This window comes from Microcebus murinus, chromosome 13, assembly GCF_040939455.1.
Source record: "Microcebus murinus isolate Inina chromosome 13, M.murinus_Inina_mat1.0, whole genome shotgun sequence".
Taxonomy (NCBI): Eukaryota; Metazoa; Chordata; class Mammalia; order Primates; family Cheirogaleidae; genus Microcebus; species Microcebus murinus.
Genome location: NC_134116.1, coordinates 42,359,258 through 42,371,675, shown reverse-complemented (window position 1 = coordinate 42,371,675; position 12,418 = coordinate 42,359,258).

Here is a 12,418-nt window from a genome sequence, read left to right as displayed (position 1 = left end):
CACTGCTCTTGTGTGACTATTATATATGGGTGTATGTGAACACATAACTTATTGTTTTTAATTCATAGGTCTCTGGATGAAAAGGAGCCACATCCAAAAAGCTTCAGCTACTCTCAGACTCATCATTCAAATTTAAGACATTAAACATGAAAAGAGTCTCTTATTAGAACAGCATCCGAATTCTTGGTGACTTCTTCACGAATAGAATGGAATAACTCAGAATCTAAACATGCCCAAGAGATAACTCTATCAGATAAAAGGAACTGTATCCTAAACAACTTATATAGTCAAAATTATAATTAGTTTGAATTGTGCTTTTGTTGCTATTGGAAGGCATTATGTTATTTCTTTTTTTTCCTCTGTCTTAAGATAAAATTTCAATGTCTTTGATCTGTATAATAGGTACATTCTCAAAATGTTGGGACCAAGTAAACTTTTTACTACTGTTTTAAAATGCATTTAAAAACACTCCAAAGGCATTGTTAATCAGTTTGTGTCATTTGGGTATAATGACATTTGGGTATATTGGGTTCAATACCATTTAGAAATGCTGTGCTATGGTTAAAATGTCTTCCCTTCAAAATCCAGGTTTTGAAATTTAACAGCTAATATGACAGTATTATGAGGTGGAACCTCTAGAAGGTAATTAGACCATGAGGGTTCCTCTGGGATTAAGATTCCTATAAAAGAGGTTTCACACAGCCTCTGGCTGTCTTGCCCTTCAGTTTTCTGCCATGTGACATAACTTTCCTCCCCTCAGGAAAATATAGCAACAAGGTGCCATCTTTGAAACAAAGAATAGCCCTCACCAGACAACTGAACTTTCCAGAGCCTTGATCTTGGACCTCTCAGCCTCCAGAACTGTGAGAAAATAAATGTTTATTCTTTACAAATGACCCAGTCTTAGATATTGGTTACAGCAGCACAAATGGACTAAGACACACTGGCCTTTATTAGGGATTTGCTGTATTAGAACAACTTCTGACTTTGCCTTCCTGGGTAGTAAACTCAGTCTAAGATTATTTTTGGCATAGAAAATAGAAATACAGGGAGACTAATCAAAATGCTATTTTAAAATCAGAGTCAAGAAAATCCATTTAAGTTTAACTATATGTCTGACCTTAAGAATAATTTAATGGAGGGACATCTGGCAAACTCACAATGCCAGGAAAAACTATCTCTGAGTACTAAATAAGATTTAAGAATTGCATATCCACATAAAACTTGAATCCAATGCTCCTTTTATGTCAGTCAGGGAAAATCAACACCAAGATGTGGTACTTGTGACCCAACTAGGGCAACTAGAGGTTGTGTGTGTCCTGGAGGACTGCAACACTTAAAAAAATAAATTAAAAATCTGAATCATCAAACGCAAGATCTGGATCAAAAGGAGAACTATGTTTTGGAGGCAAATTTGAAACCAAGAAATCAAGGAAGGTGAGAACCCAGAGAAAGCTCTGAGCTGCAAGGCAGAAAAGGTTATGGAACACCAAACATGTCTGCACATTGGTACTAACTGCCAAAGAACTGAATTTATCTTTTGTCACCACATCGTTCAGCTTCATGATGTGACTAATCTCTTCAATAATCTTAAGATTTTGACTCAAAGGAAACAAATGTAAAAATAGAAATGCATAATAGAGGACATATTGCCAATACTACTGTAGTAATAAACATTGAGTCATTCATGGCAATGATATCTAAAACACTTAGGAGAAGTCTTTGAGGTCCAGATTGAAAAAATGTCTCCATAACATTAGATCAGAAGGATATACTCAAGAGGATGAGGCAGAACTCTGTGTTCCAGCATGAATGACTGTGAGGGCTCCTAACAGTGTGCTTGAATTGTCTACTGGTAATTAAAATAAACAGTGGTCTATGTTAAACCAGGTCAAGAATTTTCTTTACCTAATACAGAGACATAAATCCAAAGTCTTTGAAAAATAGAAATGTTTTTATTTTTTGTCACCACTTCACTCAGATTCATTGGAGAGGGAGTACAAAAATTCTTGAAAATCTCAGTAATAGCTGACAACAGGAGGTACTATTAAATACCATTAAAAAAGGGCAACATAATTTAAATGTTAATAAGAATTCCCAGAAGAACAGAATTTTGGTAGCAGGACTTAATTGCCAGAGATATGGTGGCAATTGTAAAGAACAACATGGATCAAGCAGGAACCAGATTGGTTTTAGGGATACTTAAATGTCCCTAAATATCAGGGATATTTAGGAATTTATCATGGTGTCTCTAGAACTGAAATAGAAGGCTGGCATACTATTAGTTTTTATTTGGCCTACAAAATTTCAGGGAAAAAAAAAACCTACTGAAATAAAGAATGAAAGATAATATGGGGACTAAAGATATTAAAGGTTTAATAAAAGAATATTATGAAAAAAATAATGTCGATAAATTATAAACAGCTTAAAGAACTTTAAGAAACAAAATAATACAGGTATTAAAATAAGTTACAGCATACTTCAGCTGTGTTCCCAGTCCCCAGGCTGCAGAACAATCAGGCCACAGGGCTGCGTCCCAACCACTCACCCCACCCAACACCACTTGTTCTGTGGAAAAATTGTCTTCCAGGAAACTTAGGAAAGAGGAGGAGAGGAGGAAAAGGGTCGAATAACAGAAGGAGAGGAGGGAGAGGGGACCTAGCAAAGCTTCATCTGTATTTATACCCACTTCCCATTGCTAGCATCACCACCTGAGCTCCGCCCCAACCCCCATCCATGGAAAAATTGTGTTCGGTGAAACCAGTCCCTGGTGCTAAAACGGTTGGGGACTGCTGCTTAGCCTTAGGATACAGGAAGTCTCTGTAAGCAATTTATTTCTTAGAAGGACTTCTAATCGTCAATAGATATATGAAACCATGTCAACTTAGGAATAAGGAGATGTAAATAATCAACAGCAATGCATATGTCTTTTGCTATACATACATATCTCTATATGCACATATACACGTATATACATACAGATTTAGAAGAAAGTTACATTGTAAATATTCAGTGTGATGTTAGAGAACATTTAAATAAATAAAGCATTTTAGCACTAAGGTCTTCATCTCTAATCAATATAAAACTAACAGTAAAAATATGAACTAAAAGATGGCGCCAATATCTTGAATCTTTGGCTCTGCTCTTCCTTAAACAAAAAGCCACACATTTAGCTGTCATCTTATATATTTGCTCAATTGTTTACTGTGAAAATTTTAAAGTAATGTTATTTATACATTAATAGATACTTTTATATTTGAAAATGTTGGGTTTCAATCAAGACCTAGAAGAAAGAACATAGTTAGGATATCTAAATATAATTGAAGATAGTTTTTCTTCCTCCATTCTTTTTTCCGAAGTTCAAGATTTTGTGCAACTGGGCTCCCTTAAAAAGAACAAACTTATATTCCCTATAGAATAGTATGACTCAAAAATCTAACTTGAATGTATATGGTTATGCTTTACACTATGCAAATACTTAAATAGGATTAATTAAGAATGCAAATTATGATTGAACATCCATGATAGAATTGAATTGCTGCACAGAAATGAGTTTTATTTCATTAATTCATAAGCACATATGAATCATCTATGAATACAACTTGAGTCAAAATTCACAACATAAAACATGTTACAAACACTCTACATGTTTGAATTGTCACTATGAGGAGATAATGTATAAAATCTAAAAACTGATTTACCACATATCTTTGAATGTAACATTTAAGAATTCAGTTAAAGAATGACTCTTGTATTATTAGAAAATAATAATTAAATCAGCATTAAGGTATTTGGTTACTTTATATATACAAATGCAAATATTCTTATTAACATATATTTTATATCTAGATAGAAATGTTCAGGTTAAGTCAAAACAAAATGTGACTACCCTAAGGCTTCTCATAATCTATACAATAGCTATAAGTAGATTTGAAAATGCTATACCACTTTTTCAAGGAGTTAAGTAAAACAGTCATCCGATGTAATTTTACAATATTGTCTGAAAAGTTTAAAGAGCATCATCTGATGTTTGCCACTGTTTCATAATATGAGGAAGTAGAAGCATGACAATACTATTCTGATTATAGAAGTAACATTAGTTGTATATAGCCAAAGAAATATAAATGCCAGTGAGTTTTATAGATATTAATAAGGTAACAAAAGAAATATTGGTATAGGATTGCTTCACATTATATTTTTGCAATATTCAAAAGACAAATACTGTAAATATATTTTAGAAAATAACATTTATATGCTTAGAATTTATGTATCTACTTAGAAAGTAGTTTACATATATCTAACACAAAACTGACATACAAACTTGGAAATCTTTCTGAGCAGGAAAAATATAAAAATATTTACATATAATTATTTTTTTGATACCAATAACACAGCATTTGAGAAAGAAATGGCGTTGTGATTATTCCCTATCTGTTATTAGTAACAACATTTAAATGTGTCAGCTTCAGGACATTCTGCTAAGTGTATAAATTACTCACCAAGGTTTATTTATAATAACTGATTCAGGTGTAGAATAAACAAATTTTTCCCTGTTAACTTACTCCTTACTCATTAGTATACCTTTTTCTTACTGTCAGAATTTGTACAAAAATAGGAAAATAAAAACTTGGTATGATTTTTTTGTTTGTTTGTTTCAAAAAAAAACCTGTCCGCTTCTTTAGGAAAGAACTACTTTTGTGTGTCTCTCACATTCGGGGACTAATTTGGTTCTTTTCCATTCATTTGGCATTTGTAAAAACTCCTAGGATGTCTAAATATAAAAATAATTTTTATGTTTGAACTTGAGGAATCTTCAGCCCTGAAAAATTATATATTCTACACCAGTAACCAGTTAAATAATGGAAGGCTAACAACTGTATTTAAAATAACTATTGTTATATAATAATATAACATAAGAATTAGTTTCTACTTCATGACTTTAGACTAACATGGCTAACTGAAAGCTACATATCTATTTTTGGATATAAGATATGCACCTTATGCAGATATATATAAAAAGATATATGCAGATATATAAAAAATTTGAACCTTTACCTCATGCCCACTCCCCACACACCTTGATCAACAAACAGCTTCCTTCCTCTACACTTACTTGTAAATAAGTACACGTTTTCTTGAGCCACTTATAGTCATTTTGAATCTCATTTCACATCCATTCCATAAAATAATCCTGTCAACTTACCTTTTCAATTTACTCCAAAACTAGTGATTACTTATAGTTTGCATCACTACCAACAGATTCTTTCTTCCATTATCATTTTTATGTGTACTTTTAAGTTAGTTTTCATAACTAATCTATTTGCTTCTAGTTTGCCCTTATATTTGTTCTCCACATAATAGAATGATCTTACTAAAATATAGTAAAATATATCATACCATATTAAAACATGTCATTGCTCTACTCAAAACCTTGTAATAATTTTGAATTTCAGTCAAATTCCAAAGTCCTTATATTTTTAAGGAATTTCATGAGCTAGAACCTGCTGTCTGGACTCTTCTAATATCCTCCCTTGCTCATTGCATTTCAGATACCCTCACATCTTTTTAAACCCACAGTTTCAACAAGCAGACTCTATCCAGGATATTTTCAATTGCTTCCCTTACCTAGAATGCTATCTAAATATCCACGTGGCTCATTTCCATACTTCCTACAGAATCTATTCAAATGTCGCATTGTTACAGAAGTTTGCAATTGAACACATTATATAAAAGACCAATATCTTTCTTGTCATCCTCAATATTCTTGTCTATTATAAAAGTACTAATCATTAACGTGACCTACGTATGAATTGCCTTCTTGTTTGTCTTTTCCCACCTAGAAAGTATACTTCAAGGGATTATGGGTTTCTGTCTCTACAGTGCTTCTAATAGTGTATTGGCCATAGTAGGGCCTCAAATATTATTAATTGAATAAAGTAAATTTACACATACAAATCTGAATGATACGCCATGCCTGTGATGAATACAACATGAAATTTGACAAATAGTTGATCGTACACTACCTTTCCCCAATGTGATTGCTCAATAAACGAGCCAGTAAACAAAACATGACATACAGAGAAAACTACAACTCACGCAATCATTTAATATTTTTAAAGAAGACTTTGCTGCTATGTGCCACCTAATAAATGCCAAGTGAGTAGACATTACATTAGGCAAACATATTCTAAAGCTACACAACCATGGGCTGCATAATGATGCTTCAGTCAATGATGAAGTACATATATAAGGGTGGTTTCATAGGATTATAATACCACATTTTTCTGTACCTTTTCTATGTCTTCCATATGTTTGGATACACAAATACTTACTATTGTGTTACAGTTGCCTATAGTATTTAGTACAGTAACATGTTGTACAGGTTTGCAGACTAGATCCAATAGGCTATACTATATAGCCTAAGTATGCAGTAGGCTATACTATCTGTTTTTTATAATCACACTCTATAATATTTGCATAACCATAAAATCATCTGTGGATACATTTCTCAGAACATATTCCTGTCATTAAGTGATGGATGATTGTATTTCTTATGTAGTTTCCATCTATTAATAAATGATAAATCCAGAATAGTTTTCCTAAAGTAAATCAATTATATTTTATTCTGAAGGTAAATGAAGTATTTGCAACAAAGGAAAAAATCTGAAAAATTTCTCTAATATTTACATGCTTCCAATGGGACAAAATTGCTCACACGAAATGGTATCTATCTGTGTTCTGTCAATAAACTCCATTCCAAACAAGATAAAATTAGGCATGGATATACAATAATAAAAAAAATGGATGAAAAAAAGAGATCACATGTAAAGAAAAAAATGAAAAGAAATTAGATAAATGAATAATAACTCATTTATTATTTTATTTTGTTTTTTCATCAATAACAAATGGTGAAAACAGAAAATGCTAATTATTAAACAAGAATGTTATGTCCAGATCCCATAGAGCATTTATGACAACAAAGAGAACAATTCCCAATAAAAACGGTTATGTGTAGAGCTGAACTCCTTAAATACTAAACTTGCTAAAGAATCAATTTTTGTTTTTGTTGATTATTTTACTTTTCGATATTGTATTTCTTTATTTCTGCTCTTATAATTACTTTTTAAACTTACTTATGCTGAGTATAATCACACTGCTTCCTCATTCTTTAATCTTTAATAGGTGAAAGATTGGAGTATTGTTTTTGAATTTTCCTCTTTTCTAGTTGAAAAATTTAAAACCATAAATTTCATAACCTAAGAACCTTGCAGGAATATACCTTATATATAACCTTACAACAAGGTAATTACATTTATATTCCTATTTTATTTCTCTACATATTATGTTCCTATTTTATTTCTCTACATATTATGAACTCTTCAATACAGTATTGTCATTTTTCCTTTAAACAGTCTATGATTTACATAAATTGAGAAGAAAAAATATCTGTTATATTTTACAAAGTATTGACCAATTCTACTACTCTTTATTTCATTCTATAGATACGAGGTTTTATTTGTAACCCTATTTCTTGTCAGTAATATCTTCATGTTTTTCTTATAGGTCAGTTTATCCAGTGATAAACGTTTTCAGATTCATTTATCTTTATCTAGTGGTATTATTACTATGCCTTTTTTTTTAGGTATATATTTTCCCATATTTCAAATTCTAAATTGAAAGTTTTCAGGATATACAACGAATTGTATCTCTAAACATCAGCAATAATTAATCAAAATTTGGAATTAAAATAACAGTACTATTTATAACATTGCCAGTTATAATAGTGCCAAAATTACTTGAGCCCAGGTGACAAAAAAACAAAAACGAAACAAAACAAAAAACAGGTCTTTCAATATGCTAAACATGCCAAGGTTTTTAGTTAGAGAAACATATTAAATAGATATTTCTTTTATTTTTGGAAAATCATGTGATGATTATCTGAATCTGCTTTTTTGTTCTTGATCACACACATACCCAGAAAAATGGTACCCAGATCACACACATACCCAGATAAAGCATTTAATAACAAAATAATAATAACATGGTACATGAATTCATTTCACAAAAATACTTTTCTTGGTATCACAGACATTATATTATATTCCTGATCACAAAATTAAAGAAAAAAGTAATACCTTTTTTAGTGCTCTCCATTCTTATTCATTATATTTCTGCTTTACTGTATATGGAAGATAACTGAAATAGTGAGTGAATCCAGGCCATAAAAATGATCCTGAAGAAAATCAAATCTATAGTATTAGAAAACATGAAACAGAAACCTGTTTTAATATTAAGGCAATAACACATAATGTAAAGAGTTGGAACTAAAGAGAAAAAAGGGAAATTAGATTATATAGTCATCAATTCTATAAAATAAATTATGACTTCAAAAAATTGTGGAATAATATAATGTCTAAAACTTAAACCAAAGTAAGAAAAATAGCTTAGATCTTTGTGATAGCAGGACAAAAAGATTTAATATTTAAAATTTAAAAAGGGAAATTACCATTTGAAGATTATATTAATATAGAACTAAATGAAGGACAATTATGAAAATGCTCAAATAATCTTTTTTTCTTCTAAGGTGAAGAGAATGTTGTACTGATAAGAGTAGATGTTTTGTTATCAATAAGTTCATGGCATCTGCAAAACTTTTTACTAGTAATGTAGCATTAAGGATAAAAGCTAATGACTCTTTCTACTTTCAAATTTCTGATACCTCCATAGAAAAACAAAATAGACCAGACAAACGTATATACATGGACAAATATAACTGGATAAAACAGAGACATTTTAAGAAGTGCTACGTATTCAGGGGTCAATAACCAAGGGCATAAATGCTTTATGCTTATCAGAGCTGCTGGAGTTAAAGTATTCATTTTAGAAAGACGATTTCAAACTTCTAATTAAACAATGAGACACTATTTGCAAGAAAAAAGAAGAAATTATAGGTAGGAAAACATAGGAAAAAGAACAAACATAAGTTGAGCACTTATACTGCTCTAAGCACTTTAGAAAAATTACTTAATGTGAAGAGAAAAAAAAAAAAAAACCTTAAAAGGAAATCTTGGATATCATTATTGCCTTTGTATTGGTGTGCACAGTATTATTAGGACAGCTTTAAGATTATACTGCTGTCAATAGTAAACGGTAGTGTCAGAGCTTGAATCCCAGTATAAATGAGTAAAAAAATCATGTTTTCACTACAACATTTAAGTGGCATGAACCTATATGATAACATTCTGCAGTAAAACAAAACAAAATCTACTATGTAAGTACATAATAAAATGTAACAAAGAAATTAATTTCTGAGGCCATTAAGATTTGTATGTCTTTATTCCCAGGAAAGACAAACCATGATTCTAAGAATTCAGTTGTGGTTGTTGTAAAGAAGTCAGGGAGATTTTTAGAGCTATGTTTCGAAATGATTACATGAAGATAAATAATAGAAACTGCTGAGATTCTGTAGGCCAGTGGTTCTCATAAATTTCATGCATCATAATCATCTGAAGCCTAAAAATTCACATTTCTAACTAGTGTCCAAGTGAACTGAATGGTGCTGAACTAGGAACCTCACTTTGAGAACCACTGCTTAGGGAACAAGGTACCTGCCTACCGAGAGACACATAATTATATTAATCTGGACTTTCTACTGTCTTGGAACCTCTTAGCCTGAGGTATAGGTTTTGGGTGATTTATCTTATTATTGTTTACAACAAACTTTTAATTATGTTAATACTTGAATTCTGAAGTTGAGCATCTAATTTACTATGAAGGTTCTATGTTAACATATAAGCACTACTTTAAATTCCTAGAAATATTAAGAATAAAATAAATATATTAACAGCTAGGAGAAAAAAATGTCCTATATTTAAAACTACATGTCACAATGCAAAATGCTTTCTATTCCCTCAGGGAGGGATACAGATGCATGCATAATTTTAAAATATAATTCATGTTTTATTTTGTATATATATTTTATTTTATATGTATATTTATTTTACTTCAATGCATTCAGTAATTTTAAATAAAATACTTTCATACATGTAATATGTTTTGTTTATGTACTAAAATTCATTCAGTAGTTTTAAATAAATGTAGCCACAAATTTTTACTTTGTTCTATATTCCATTAGGCCAATTTCTTACATTTATTTAGTATAGGAAAAATAGTGCTGCAGATGGGAGAAAGCCTTCCTTTATCTTTTTTCTTTCCATTATATTTTATATTTTATCACATAAAGCATGGATTTGATTAAGTATAGATTGCTTAATAGGCTAAATAACTATCTCCAGCAAATTAAAGCAATTACCTATTGAGCATAATATAATTATTTCTCCAAAATTAGATCCTTTAAATAATTTTTAAGTGGCAAATATAACAGCATTTGCTGTTGCACATAAAATTGGGTGATATCATCTAATGTAATCAAATACTGGCAAAAATAGTTTCTTTAATTTTGAATGTTGAATGACTACTCAAAATGTGCATACTGCTAAAAAAGCCAATGAACCTAAAATATGCATATGATTATAACTTTATATTAACTTGAAAAAATAGGAATAGCTCTCCAAGTATAGAGTTAACAAAAGTGAAAAGGAATATTTTATGGTTTTGAACCACAATAAATCTCTTCAATGTTATAAATAAAGTATTTATATTAGTTTGTACTATTAGGAAACAAGATGGGATTCACTGAAATAAATATTGCTTTCTGATTAGATTTCCTAAATAAATGGTTTAATGCTTAGAAAGATGTTAGGGTCAGCAATTTCCAGCTGGAAAATGTAATTCTGAATGCCAGGTTCATGGTATTCAAGCTCTTCTGCTTTAAATGTCAGGGCTGTTCGCCTGTATCAAGCACTGGACTGATAAAGGCAGTCAAGGAAATAGAAAACAGAAATGAAATTAAATATGACATATAGAAGAGCAGAGGAAAGTACTGTGAAAATTTACATCCTTCATTGGAAAAAAAACAGTACGTGTACTAAATTTCTGAAAACAGATTAGGTTTTTGAATATTTATATTCATCAAGTCATAAAATTAAAAAGTATAATAATGATTCAGACTTTTGTACAGCCTGATTTAAAAAAATAAAATGGAATTTTCTTTTTCTCATTGTGTAATCAAAAGTTACAAGCAGTATTTTTCCAGGGAGGAAATATACAAAAAAATTTTGCTTAGATTAAGTACGATTCTCCTTACTTGCCTTTTCCTCCTCCTGTTTTGAACATAAGAAATATAATCACTTATTTTATCAAACTTTTGTGAGATGAGTGCTTATGTAGCATGCCATTGATTGGCAACATATTTTCTTTGGTTGAGAAGGATCAGAAGGTATTTCCACTATATATCATTTCTTCAAGTAGGATATAAATCGACAGTGATGTAAACTGCAACATATCCATTCAAGTATTTTTTAGATCTAAACTATGATTTAGGTATTTGATCACATAGTTTATTTTTAATATATATATTATTTTGGTTGTTGGCAAGGTAATATGTAACAAAATACTGAAGTAAAAAAACATTTGGCCGGGTGCCTGTGGCTCAAGCCTGTAATCCTAGCACTCTGGGAGGTTGAGGCGGGAGGATCGCTCTAGGTCAAGAGTCCCCAAAGGCAATCACAGCAGCAACAAAAATAAATAAATGAGACATGATCAAACTACAAAGCTTCTGCACAGCCAAAGAAATAGTCATGAAAGTAAACAGACAACCTACAGAATGGGAGAAAATTTTTGCATCCTATGCATCCGATAAGGGACTGATAACTAGAATATACTTAGAACTCACCAAAATTAGGAAGAAAAAATCAAATAACCCCATTAAAAAGTGGGCAAAGGACTTGAACAGAAATTTTTCTAAAGAAGACAGAAGAATGGCCAACAAACATATGAAGAAATGCTCAACATCTTTAATGATCAGGGAAATGCAAATCAAAACCACAATGAGATAATGAGGTATCACTTAACCCCAGTGAGAATGGCCTTTATCAAAAAATCTCCAAACAATAAATGCTGGTGTGGTTGCGGAGAGAGAGGAACACTCCTACACTGCTGGTGGGACTGCAAACTAGTTCAACCTCTGTGGAAAGCAATATGGAGATACCTTAAAGCAATACAAGTGAATCTACCATTTGATCCAGCAATCCCATTGCTGGGCATCTACCCAAATGATCCAATGACACTCTACAAAAAAGACACCTGCACTCGAATGTTTATAGCAGCACAATTTATAATTGCAAGGCTGTGGAAACAGCCCAGGTGCCCATCAATCCAAGAATGGATTAATAAAATGTGGTATATGTATTCAGCTCTAAGAAACAATGGTGATATAGCACATCTTATATTTTCCTGGTTAGAGCTGGAACCCATACTACTAAGTGAAGTGTCCCAAGAATGGAAAAACAAGCACCAG